This window comes from Nipponia nippon, unplaced genomic scaffold (genome assembly GCF_047370975.1).
Source record: "Nipponia nippon isolate SJK-2023a ecotype South Korea unplaced genomic scaffold, ASM4737097v1 scaffold_22, whole genome shotgun sequence".
NCBI classification, from domain to species: domain Eukaryota; kingdom Metazoa; phylum Chordata; class Aves; order Pelecaniformes; family Threskiornithidae; genus Nipponia; species Nipponia nippon.
The window spans coordinates 7,771,555-7,783,606 of NW_028262339.1; the positions used below are offsets into that span (position 1 = coordinate 7,771,555).

Consider the following 12,052-nt stretch of genomic DNA (forward strand, 5'->3'; position numbering starts at 1 on the left):
AGGCTGCCCAGGGAAGTGGTTGAGTCCCCATCCCTGGAGGTATTTAAAAGACAGGTAGATGTGGTGCTTAGGGACATGGTTTAGTGGTGGACTTGGCAGTGTTAGGTTTACGGTTGGACTTGATGGTCTCAAAGGTCCTTTCCAACCTTAACGATTCTATGGTTCTATGATTCTATGATCATGGTCTTTACTACGGGCTGCAGGGGAATCTCTGCTCTGGTGCCTGGAGCACCTCCTTCCTCTCCTTCACTTACCTTGGTGTCTGCAGAGTCGTTTCTCTCACATATTCTCACTCCTCTCTTCTGGCTGCTGTTGCACACGTTTTTTTCCTGCTGCTTAAATATGTTATCACAGAGGTGCTACCACTGTTGCTGATTGGCTTGGCCTTGGCTAGCAGCGTGTCCGTCTTGGAGGTGGCTGGCATTGGCTCTATCGGATATGGGGGAAGCTTCTAGCAGCTTCTCACAGAAGCCACCCCTGTGGCCCTCCCTCCCAAAACCTTGCCATGCAAAACCAATACAGCAAAACATACATAAGGAAATAGCTTTATAAAGTAAAAACTGTATTTTTTAGTAGAACATTTAGTGAGCAATAGCCTTTGATATACAATTAATACAGTTGCAAAGTTAACTGTGGTTGTGAAGTTTGACTGTACACATTTCAAGTTGTTATGAAGTATCAAGCCATACTCTAAAATAAATGTCTCCTAAAAAAAATCAATTAATATAAATTTTCATCTGGCCTCATTCTGAAAACAGTAGTAAAAGGAGTTTTAAAGTTTATAACACCTAACACCAGGCCTAGTCTATTTTATCTTTTTATCCTCTGTACACTCGTTTCTCAAAATTAGAATTTTCAATACAAGAACTGCACTTACAGGAAAAGCACATTTGCAGAATAAAAAATCTTGAGCTTTTTTTGTATTATTTTTATAGGAAAGCAGTTAATAAAGATGCACATTTGCTATTTTCTGTATCAGCATACTTTACGACCACATCTTCGATAAGCACCATAACTTAGGTTGTATTCCATACAAATTTTGGCAAGTTCAATAGACTCATTAGTGGGTTTTTCTTTAGGGCCAAAGAAGCTCAAAGAGCCCCTAACAATGGAGCTAATCACTGTGTCTTCCCTGACCCAAGCTTATGTTTTCCCTTTTTTCACTAGACTATTTCTGAGCAATTGGATTTCTGTGGCACACTCAGAACAAATAAATATCTTTTTTCCTTGCTTTCATGTTTTGTGTATATTTTGTTCTTTGCAACTGCCTGTATTTAAATTGGCATGGTAAATGGCAGGGTTCTTCAGGTAATCTTTCATTGGACACAAATAGCCTAGCATTAAAATGCAGATAATATTACCTCAATTAGAGAATGCTGTGCAAAGCTTTAAAATGACATAGCTAAATGTTTGGACTAAACAAGTAAGTCTATGTTGTTCAGAGTAGTGTTGGGCAAGTAGCAATTTCAATGGCTCCATTAATGAATAAAAGTTAGACTGTATCAACAGTCCTGAACAAGCACGTGGCTTGTATGTACACGAAATGTAATGGTATCAATTGACTAGCTCTTTCTGGTTGCTGTAAAGCGCCCTTGAATGTGTCAATGTAGGGAGGACATATAGACAATGAAGCCATGACAGCTGAATGTCAGCCACAACCTTGAACCTAAACTGGTTTCACCATTTCAGTGATTCCATCTGCAGTGGAGACATGCACTGCAGCTGGATCTGCAGCATTGCCTGTCATTTCCTCTGTTCAGACTCCAAGCATTTAACTGACAATTTCACCACATTGCTAGACCCTGTTAATAAGCATCAGGGAACATTCACTTAGTGATGTTGCTAACAACATGTTCAGCATTCTAATCAGACTGTTGCTGGCATTTGCAAAACAGAAAACACAAAGTAAAACAAAGCCAGTCACCACTGATAAAATGTACGCATATAAGAATATGCAGCCAAAAAAGGCACAAGCTGCTCTGTTATGAAGCAATGTTTTTCTTGATTTGAGTGTTGCACTTAGAGACCTTATATGCTTTATTCATATAAATAACATGATTGGTTAAAACACTGTGAAGAAGAAATAATTGGTATTTGGCATACAATATTTTTTAATGAAAAACAAAAGAATTTTCCTAAAGATCAGCCTTGCAGATTAAATGTGCCTTTAACATTAATGGTATACTATTATTGATATGCACACTATGCAGCAGAGACGTGCAAAACTCTTTGTGGCAAAGCACATTAGTATAGGCAAGCAATGGAATCCCTTTGCTTGAGGTAAGCAAGTTAGCATCCTTCTGAACAAAATGTACAAAACATGTCATGGGGTACAAAGAAGAAACAAGAAAGAAGGGGTGTTGGTGGATGGCCAAGTTTCAGTCATGTATACTTTGGAAGACATTTGTTTTGTGCACTGATATTTAGTGAGATCAGAATTTCAGTGAATGCCATGAAGGAAGCCTGTGTTGCTGTGGAAGAAGATCTTCACAGTTCACTGGGGGTGGGTGAGAGGAAGAAAGCTGGGTTTATTCTCAAACCCCATCTTGTACACTTAAATCCTGGGATGGGGAGCTAATATTGGAAAGATTTATCCTCTATGGAGGTTATGTTTCAGTCACTCTTATGTTCCCCTCACTTCTAGGAGGAATGTAGAGACAAATATCCATGTTGAGGAAGGCAGAATTAATTCTTCCCGTTCCTCGTCCCAATCTCATGTAGTTATGTTGAGATAAGACGGCAAATTACTTTTCGTGGGCAGAGGGGATAATATATAAACAGCAAGGCTCTTTTGTTTGCATTGAATATTAGTTTATTGATAAATTGGTATCAGAAATAAATTTTTGTGACATAAACCATACATTTTTCTTTCTCAAGCATCCACCTAGTTGTGCCAAGCCCACTGACCAGTCATACAGCATGTTTGTAAGCTTATAATTTAGGATGAACTGAAAACGCAGTCAGTTTTTGATGCATTGTGGCAATACTGTCTTAATTTGGTCCCATCCTTTACATATGGCAGACAGTAACTGGAGCCAGTTTTTGGCATAAATGAACACAACTTAAAATGAATTATAGGTCATGATCAATTTCTTGTTTGGACCAGGTCTTCTATAAATTAAGAACTAACTGGAAAATTTTTGCTGAATGTTACAGGGAGAAATCCAACCTCCTGTTTGACCCTGGAATAGCAGTAGATGGAAAGAAAATGGTATATTTCAGTGAAGCGCCAAAGCCAAAATCAAAAATGTTTTCCATTTTAGAAGCCTATTTCTGGCTACAATTTTTGCATTAAAAATGAAAAACCTGACTTAGTTAACAAACATTGTCTGTCTTCATTCTCAATTATACATTCTGGAAAAATGGATTAATGCTTTTCTAAATATCTTTAATTTTAAAATGCTGTTAGTGTTTGAAAAAATATTTTAACAGATCATGATAAACTATATAAAATTTATTATTTAAAATATAAAAGAACAAAAATTTTTCATTTATAGGAGAAAATAAGTACCTTAAATTCTGATCTTTCGTGATCATAAACAACACTAGCTGATTTACTTGCTGTTTTAATGCTAAATGCTACAATAGTATGGTAGTTAAAAAAAATGAGTATTTTTTAAAAAATTATGTCATAAACGGATCGGTCAGAGTCTGTACTTTAAGGAAAGGAATTCAAGAATATTGTAGAACAAGCAAATTAGTGCAATAACTTCATACTGAGATGTAGATGACAAATATTTAGTCATACTGAAATCAAAATATAAAAAGCCATTGCTTTTCTAAGTGCATGGAGTAACAAGCCCGCCTGGTGCTTTTCTCCCTTATATAAACAACAAAATGAGTATAAGTAGGATGGCAGCAAGTGAAAACAGAAGAATTCCCCTAAAAGTCATGTAAACAGCCTCCATAAAATGATAACAAGAAAAGTTTGAAGCTAGGAATTCATATTAGTCTTCATAGCAAACTTTCCTTGAAGATATCCACAGAATTCTGCAAAGATTTGCCAATTTATCAGCATTAACTTACATCCTCAGTTTCCATGTTGTTTTCCAAATGGGCTTGTGCACTATCACAACATTAGGAAAGGTATATTTCTTTGTGAATGGAATGCCTTAGTTTTATATTTTTAGCCAATAATAACTGCACTTTCAGTGTTAACACAAAAGTGAAATGAATAAAGCAAAATAAGTAAATTGTTTTAACTAGAGAGAAAGAAAATATTTCAATAAGCTTTATCTACTAGTAGGAAGTTCCAGAAAATAATAATAAGGAAGGTTATTTTTAGCATACCAGATAGGGGTAAGAGCACCTCTCAACTCCCTAACACAAATGTCTTGTATCTCTTTTGCAGGTGCAGCAGGTACAGAGTGAGCTAAGCACAGGGAATAGACAAGGCCTCATCAACATACCTGAACTTTCTAGTAGGCACAGTGATACAGGGGTAAGGGATCATAGAATCACAGAATGTCCTGAGTTGGAAGGGACCCACAAGGATCATCGAGTCCAACTCCTGTCCCTGCATAGGACAACCCCAAAATTCACACAGTATGTCTAAGGGCATTGTCCAAATGCTTCTTGAATATTGTCAGGCTTGGCACTGTGACTGCCTCCCGGGGGAGCCTGTTCCAGTGCTCCACCACCCTTTGGGTGAAGGACCTTTTCCTAATGTCCAACCTAAACCTCCCCGGCATATCTTCCTGCCATTCCCTCGGGTTATATCATTGGTTGCCAGGGAGAAGAGATCAGCGTCTGCCCCTCCTCTTCCCGTTATGAGGAAGCTGTAGACCGTGATGAGGTCTTCCCTCAGTCTCCTCTTCTCTAGGCTGAACAGACCAAGTGACTTCAGCTGCTGCTCGTACAGCTTCCCCTCTAAACCCTTCACCACCTGTGAGTGGCTCTCCTCTGGACACTCTCTAGTAGCTTCGTATCCTTTATGTACCGTGGTGCCCAAAACTGCACACAGTACTCAAGATGAGGCCGCACCAGTGCAGAATAGAGTGGGACAATCGCCTCCCTCGACCGGCTAGCAATACAGTTACAATCATAGAATCACAGAACCATAGAATCATTTAGGTTGGAAAGGACCCTAAAGATCATCAAGTCCAACCGTTAACCTATCACTGCCAAGTCCACCACTAAACCATGTCCTCAAGCACCATATCTACCCATCTTTTAAATACCTCCAGGGATGGGGACTCAACCACTTCCCTGGGCAGCCTGTTCCAGTGCCTGACTACCCTTTCGGTGAAGAAGTTTTTCCTAATACCCAACCTAAACGTCCCCTGGAGCAACTTGAGGCCATTTCCTCTTGTCCTATCGCTTGTTACTAGGGAGAAGAGACCGACCCCCACCTCGCTACAACCTCCTTTCAGGTAGTTGTAGAGAGCAATGAGGTCTCCCCTCAGCCTCCTCTTCTCCAGACTAAACAACCCCAGGTCCCTCAGACGCTCCTCATAAGACTTGTTGTCTAGACCCTTCACCAGCTTTGTTGCCCTTCTTTGGAAAGGCTCCAGCACCTCGATGTCCTTCTTGTAGTGAGGGGCCCAAAACTGAACACAGTACTCGAGGTGCGGCCTCACCAGGGCCGAGAACAGGGGCACTATCACCTCCCTGGTCCTGCTGGCCACACTATTCCTGATACAGGCCAGGATGCCATTGGCCCTCTTGGCCACCTGAGCACACTGCTGGCTCATGTTCAGGCAGCTGCCAACCAACACCCCCAGGTCCTTTTCAGCCAGACAGCTCTCCAGCCACTCCTCCCCAAGCCTGTAGCGTTGCATGGGGTTGTTGTGACCCAAGTGCAGGACCCGGCACTTAGCCTTGTTGAACCTCATACAGTTGGCCCCAGCCCAACAATCCAGCCTGTCCAGGTCCCTCTGCAGGGCCTTCCTACCCTCCAGCAGATCAACACTTCCACCCAACTTGGTGTCATCCGCAAACTTCCTGAGGGTGCACTCGATCCCCTCGTCCAGATCATTGATAAAGATATTAAACAGGACCGGCCCCAGCACTGAGCCCTGGGGAACACCACTCGTGACCGGCCGCCAACTGGATTTGACTCCATTCACCACCACTCTCTGGGCTCGGCCATCCAGACAGTTTTTAACCCATCGCAGAGTGCACTTATCCAAGCCGTGAGCAGCTAGCTTCTCCAGGAGAATGCTGTGGGAGACTGTGTCAAAGGCCTTACTAAAGTCCAAGTAGACAACATCCACAGCCTTCCCCTCATCCACTAAGCGGGTGACCTTGTCATAGAAGCAGACCAGGTTAGTGAAGCAGGACCTGCCTTTCATAAACCCATGCTCGCTGGGACTGATACCCCGGTTGTCCCGCACGTGCCGCGTAATGGCACTCAAGATGATCTGCTCCATGACCTTCCCTGGCACCGAGGTCAGGCTGACAGGCCTGTAGTTCCCCGGACCCTCCTTCTGACCCTTCTTGTAGAGGGGCGTCACATTAGCTAACTTCCAGTCATCTGGGACCTCCCCGGTTGACCAGGACTGCTGATAAATAATGGAAAGTGGCTTGGCAGCTCCTCTGCCAGCTCCCTCAGTATCCTCGGGTGGACCCCGTCTGGCCCCATAGACTTGTGGGCATCCAGGTGGAGGAGCAGGTCACTGACTGTTACCTCTTCAATTACTGGGGCTTCATTCTGCATCCTATCTCCATCTCCCAGCTCAGGGGCCTGAAAAACCCGAGGATGACTAGCTTGATTAGTAAAGACTGAGGCAAAGAAGGCATTAAGTACCTCAGCCTTCTCATCATCCTTTGTGGCAATGTTTTCCTCCGCATTCAATAAAGGAGGGAGATTCTCCCTGGCCCTCCTTTTGTCGCTGATATATTTGTAAAAACACTTTTTTTTTATCTTTTACTGCAGTGGCCAGTTTAAGTTCTAGCTGGGCCTTTGCCTTTCTAATCTTCTCCCTGCATAACCTCACAACATCCTTGTAATCCCCCTGAGTCGCCTGCCCCTTCTTCCAAAGGCAGTAGGCTCTCCTTTTTTTCCTGAGTTCTAGCCAAAGCTCTCTGTTCAGCCAGGCTGGTCTTCTCCCCTGCCTGCTCGACTTGCGGCACATGGGGACGGCCTGCTCCTGTGCCTTTAAGTCTTCCTTCTTGAATAACATCCAGCCTTCCTGGACTCCTATGCCCTTCAGGACTGCCTCCCAAGGGACTCTGTTCACCAGACTCCTAAGCAATCCAAAGTCCATTTCATGGTCGCTGTGCCCAAGACAGCCTTCGACCACCACATCACCCACCAGGCCTTCTCTGTTCATAAACAGCAGGTCCAGTGGGGCACTTCCCCTGGTTGACTCACTTACCAGCTGTGTCAGGAAGTTATCTTCTGCACACTCCAGGAACCTCCTAGACTGCTTCCTCTCTGCTGTGTTGTATTTCCAGCAGATATCTGGTAAGTTGAAGCCTCCCACGAGAACAAGGGCTAGAGATTGTGAGACTTCAGCCAACCGCTTGTAGAATACTTCATCTGTTTCCTCGTCCTTGTTGGGTGGTCTGTAACAGACTCCCACCATGATATCTGCCTTGTTGGCCTTCCCCTTGATTCTTACCCATAAACGCTCAACCTATATCATAGTTTTCCAGCTGCACAACGGCTTCCAGCTCCTCCTGTTTTTTGCCCGTGCTGCGTGCATAGATGCACTTCCATTGGGCTATTGATCCCACCACCTTTTTTTGGAGAAAAGCCCTAATTCCTACGTGACCATTCTCAGGTGCTTCCATGGTTTCTAACACATCAGTAACCCTTGCGTCTTTGCTGCCGCATGGCTCTCCATCCCCTACCTCCATTAAGATTGCAGACCGAAGGACCTCGCTAGCACAGCGTCCTTCAAACATTGGTGTGCCGCCCCCAGGCTTATCTCTAGCAAGCCTGGTTTTATCTCTTTCCCCCTTCAAATCTAGTTTAAAGCTCTTTCAATGAGCCCTGCTAACTCCTGTGCGAAGAACCTTTTTTCCCTTTGAGACAGGCGTACCCCATCTGTCGCTAGCAGGCCTGGTGTCGTGTAGACCAACCCGTGATGAAAAAAACCCGAATTTCACCGGAGACACCAGGCTCAGGGCCAGGTATTGATCTGCTGGCTCTTCCTGTTTCTTTCCTCATCATTCCCTGCAACTGGAAGGATAGAGGAGAACACTACTTGTACTCCTGATCCCTTAACCAGTCGTCCCAAGGCCCTGAAGTCTCTCTTGATTGCCCTCAGACTTCTTGTTGCAACTTCATCGCTGCCTACCTGAAAAATCAATAACGGATAATAATCTGAGGGCCGTACCAGGGTAGGAAGTTTTCTCTTCACATCTTTAACCCATGCCCCAGGGAGGCAGCAGACTTCCCTAAGTGGGTCCAGTCTGCATATCAGGCCTTCTGTTCCCCTCAGGAGAGAGTCTCCTATGACAATGACCCATCTTTTTTTCTTTATGGAAGTGGTTTTGATGCAGGGCACAGGCCGACTTAACCTTGGCGACACCTCCAAGCTAGATGAACCATCGTCCTCATTATTGTTCAGTTCCACTCACAGAGCTTCATACCTGTTTTGCAAGGGCACCTGGGAAGGTGGGGTAGTCACAGAGAAGATGCGCCTGCTGCGATGGGCAGGAACTTGTCGCCATTGCCCCCTATCCCTTAAGTCACCATGTTCAGCCAGGTGGAGAGAAGATAGGGAATCCTCCATACCATGTGTCCTGTCTGCCTGTCGGGCCTGTCCCAGGGAAGGTAGGGTGTGATTCCAGCAGTCTATCTCTCTCTCGGACTCCCTGAACCCTACAGTCTATCCCCCATTCCAAAATTATAGACAAAACCCAGAGCTATTTAACTGATCTTAGTAACAGTGACGATAATCTCTGTTTTGCTGGGAGTCTCACAGCACTTACAGCAGTGAGGGATCTGACATGCAGAACTGTTAAGCAGAGCAAAAGAGCTACATGACAAACTGGGGTCACCTGTGCCACCCCATGCTGAGTGTCATGCTGAGTGACATCCCCTTGTTTGAGGATCTGCTACATGTTACTATATGCATAATATTTGTTTATACATATTTGTACACTCCTTTATATATATATTTCTAAGTAGATATTGTATATAAATATATATATTTATAGCTGTGTGCTTCCTGGACCAAATGAAATGGACAGCCAGTCAGAGGGTGGTCTGAGATCCTGTGGGTATGACAGTGTCAAAAAATGGCAACCAGCCAATCACAAAGCAGTATGAAAACACATGGGGAATGACTCTGTCAAAAGTGGTGGTCTCCCTGTATGCAGTGAGAGGGGGCTTCCTTTTCTGACATACTTCTGGGTACACTGGTAGGGGCAGTAAGCTCTCCTTTTTTTTCTTGAGTTCTAGCCAAACCTCTCTGTTCAGCCAGGCTGGTCTTCTCCCCCGCCTGCTCGACTTGCGGCACATGGGGACGGACAGCTCCTGCGCCTTTGAGACTTCCTCCTTGAATAACGTCCAGCCTTCCTGGACTCCTTTGCCCTTCAGGACTGCCTCCCAAGGGACTCTGTTAACCAGACTCCTGAACAGGCCAAAGTCCGCCCTTCTAAAGTTCAGGGTAGCGGTCTTGCTGACCCCCTTCCTTACTTCTCCTAGAATTGAAAACTCTATCATTTCATGGTCGCTGAGCCCAAGACAGCCTCCGACCACCACATCGCCCACCAGGCCTTCTCTGTTTGTAAACAGCAGGTCCAGTGGGGCACCTGCCCTGGTTGGCTCGCTTACCAGCTGTGTCAGGAAGTTATCTATCATCTCCCACACACTCCAGGAACCTCCGAGACTGCTTCCTCTCTGCTGTGTTGTATTTCCAGCAGATATCTGGTAAGTTGAAGTCTCCCACGAGAACAAGGGCTAGAGATTGTGAGACTTCAGCCAACCGCTTGTAAAATACTTCATCTGTTTCCTCATCCTGGTTGGGTGGTCTGTAACAGACTCCCACCAGGATGTCTGCCTTGGTAGCCTTCCCCCTGATCTTAACCCATAAGCACTCAACCTTATCATTACTGTCGTTGAGCTCCAGACAGTCAAAACACTCCCTAACATACAGGGCTACCCCTCCACCTCTCCTTCCTAGCCTGTCCCTTCTAAAGAGCTTGTAGCCATCCATTGCAGCACTCCAGTTGCGTGAGTCATCCCACCATGTTTCCGTGATGGCGACCACATCATAGTTTTCCTGCCACACAGTGGCTTCCAGCTCCTCCTGTTTATTGCCCATGCTGCATGCATTGGTGTAAATGCACTTCAGTTGGGCTATAGATCTCTTCTCCAACACAGGCATGCCACCCCTAGGCTCATCCCTAGCAAGCCTGGTTTTATCCCCTTCCCCCTTCACATCTAGTTTAAAGCTCTCTCAACTAGGCCAGCTAACTCCTGGGCCAGGATCCTTTTCCCCCTTTGCGACAAGTGAATCCCATCTGTCTCCAACAGGCCTGGTGCCATGTAAACTGCCCCATGATCGAAAAACCGAAAATTCCACTGCTGGCACCAGCCTCTGAGCCACGTGTTGATGAGGTGGGTCTTCCTGTTCCTTTCCATATGACTCCCGGCTACTGATGGGATGGAGGAAAACACCACCTGTGCTCCTGATCCTTCAAGCAGTCACCCTAGTTCTCTAAAGTCCCTTTTGATTATCTTGATGCCACTATCAGCTACCTCATCACTGCCGACTTGAACAACCACTAGTGGATAATAATCGGAAGCTTTTACCAGCCTGGGGAGCTTCCTGGTAACGTTTCTTATTCTTGCCCAAGGGAGGCAGCAGACTTCCCTATGGGAAGTTGTTGAAGATGATCACCTTACAAATAGGGGTGAAGAAAAAGCGGAGGCATTCAATGCTTTTTTTCCCCCTCTGTCTTTAATAATACTGATCGACCTTGGGCTGCCCGGTCTCCTGAGCTGGAGGACCACGAGTGTGGGAACAGTGCCTTTCCATTTGTGGACACTGAAATTGTAAGGGACCAGTTGCATCAGCTGAATGTTCACAAGTCCATGGGGCATGATGGGATTCATCCCAGAGTACTGAAGGAGCTAGCAGATGTTATCACAGGACCCCTCTCAATCATCTACCCAAGGTCTTGGGAGTCTGGACTGGAAGCTAGCCAATGTTATTCCAATTTACAAGAAGGGAGTGAGAGAAGACCCAGGAAACTACAGACCTGTTAGTCTAACCTCAGTTCCTGGAAAAATTATGGAGAAGATCATACTGGGGGCTATTGAAAGGCATTTAAAGGACAATGCAATCATCAGGCACAGTCAACATGGATTCACAACAGGGAAAGTCCTGTTTAACTAATCTGATATGCTTCTACGATAAGGTCACCCGCCTGGTGGATGAAGGGAAGGCAGTGGATGCAGTGTTTCTGGATTCTAGTAAGGCTTCTGATACTGTCCCTCACAGGATCCTTCTGGACAAGTTGTCCAACTGTGAGATGAGCAGGTTCACGGTGCGCTGGGTGAAGAACTGGCTGAAGGGCGGGGCTCAAAGGGTTGTGGTGAATGGGGCTACATCTGGCTGGTGACCGGTGACTAGTGGTGTTCCTCAGGGCTCAATCCTAGGGCCAGTCCTATTCAATATTTTCATCAACGATCTGGATGCAGGAATTGAATGCACCATTAGCAAGTCTGCTGAGGATACCAAACTGGGAGGTGCTGTTGACTCTCTTGAGGGGCAAGAGGCCTTGCAGAGGGATCTAGATAGATTGGAGCATTGGGCAATCATCAATGGCATGAAATTTAACAAGAACAAATGCTGGATTCTGTACCTGGGATAGAGTAATGCCGGGAAGAAGTATAAACTGAGAGAGGAGTGGCTGGAGAGCAGCCCTGAAGAAAGAGATCTGGGGGTGCTGGTCGACAGGAGGCTCAACATGAGTCAGCAGTGTGTCCTGGCAGACAAGAGGGCAAAACGCATCCTGGGGTGCATCAAACACTATAACCAGATGGTCAAAAGAGGTGATTATCCCGCTGTATTCAGTGTTGCTGCAGCCTCACCTTGAGTATTGTGTGCAGTTCTGGGCCCCACAATTTAAGAAGGATGTAAAGGTCCTT

The 12,052-nt window shown here is 45.3% G+C and overlaps 1 long non-coding RNA gene across 6 annotated transcripts in view; it reads right to left on the reverse strand.

Moving 5' to 3' along the window:
• Positions 1 to 2,847: 2,847 nt before the first annotated feature.
• LOC148055468 (uncharacterized) overlaps positions 2,848 to 12,052 on the reverse strand; it is a 70,760-nt gene continuing 61,555 nt past the window's right edge. For all 6 annotated transcript variants that reach the window (XR_015705375.1, XR_015705376.1, XR_015705379.1 and 3 more), the window contains one exon: positions 2,848 to 3,182. This is a non-coding gene — a long non-coding RNA (uncharacterized LOC148055468). The remainder of the gene's footprint in view (positions 3,183 to 12,052) is intronic.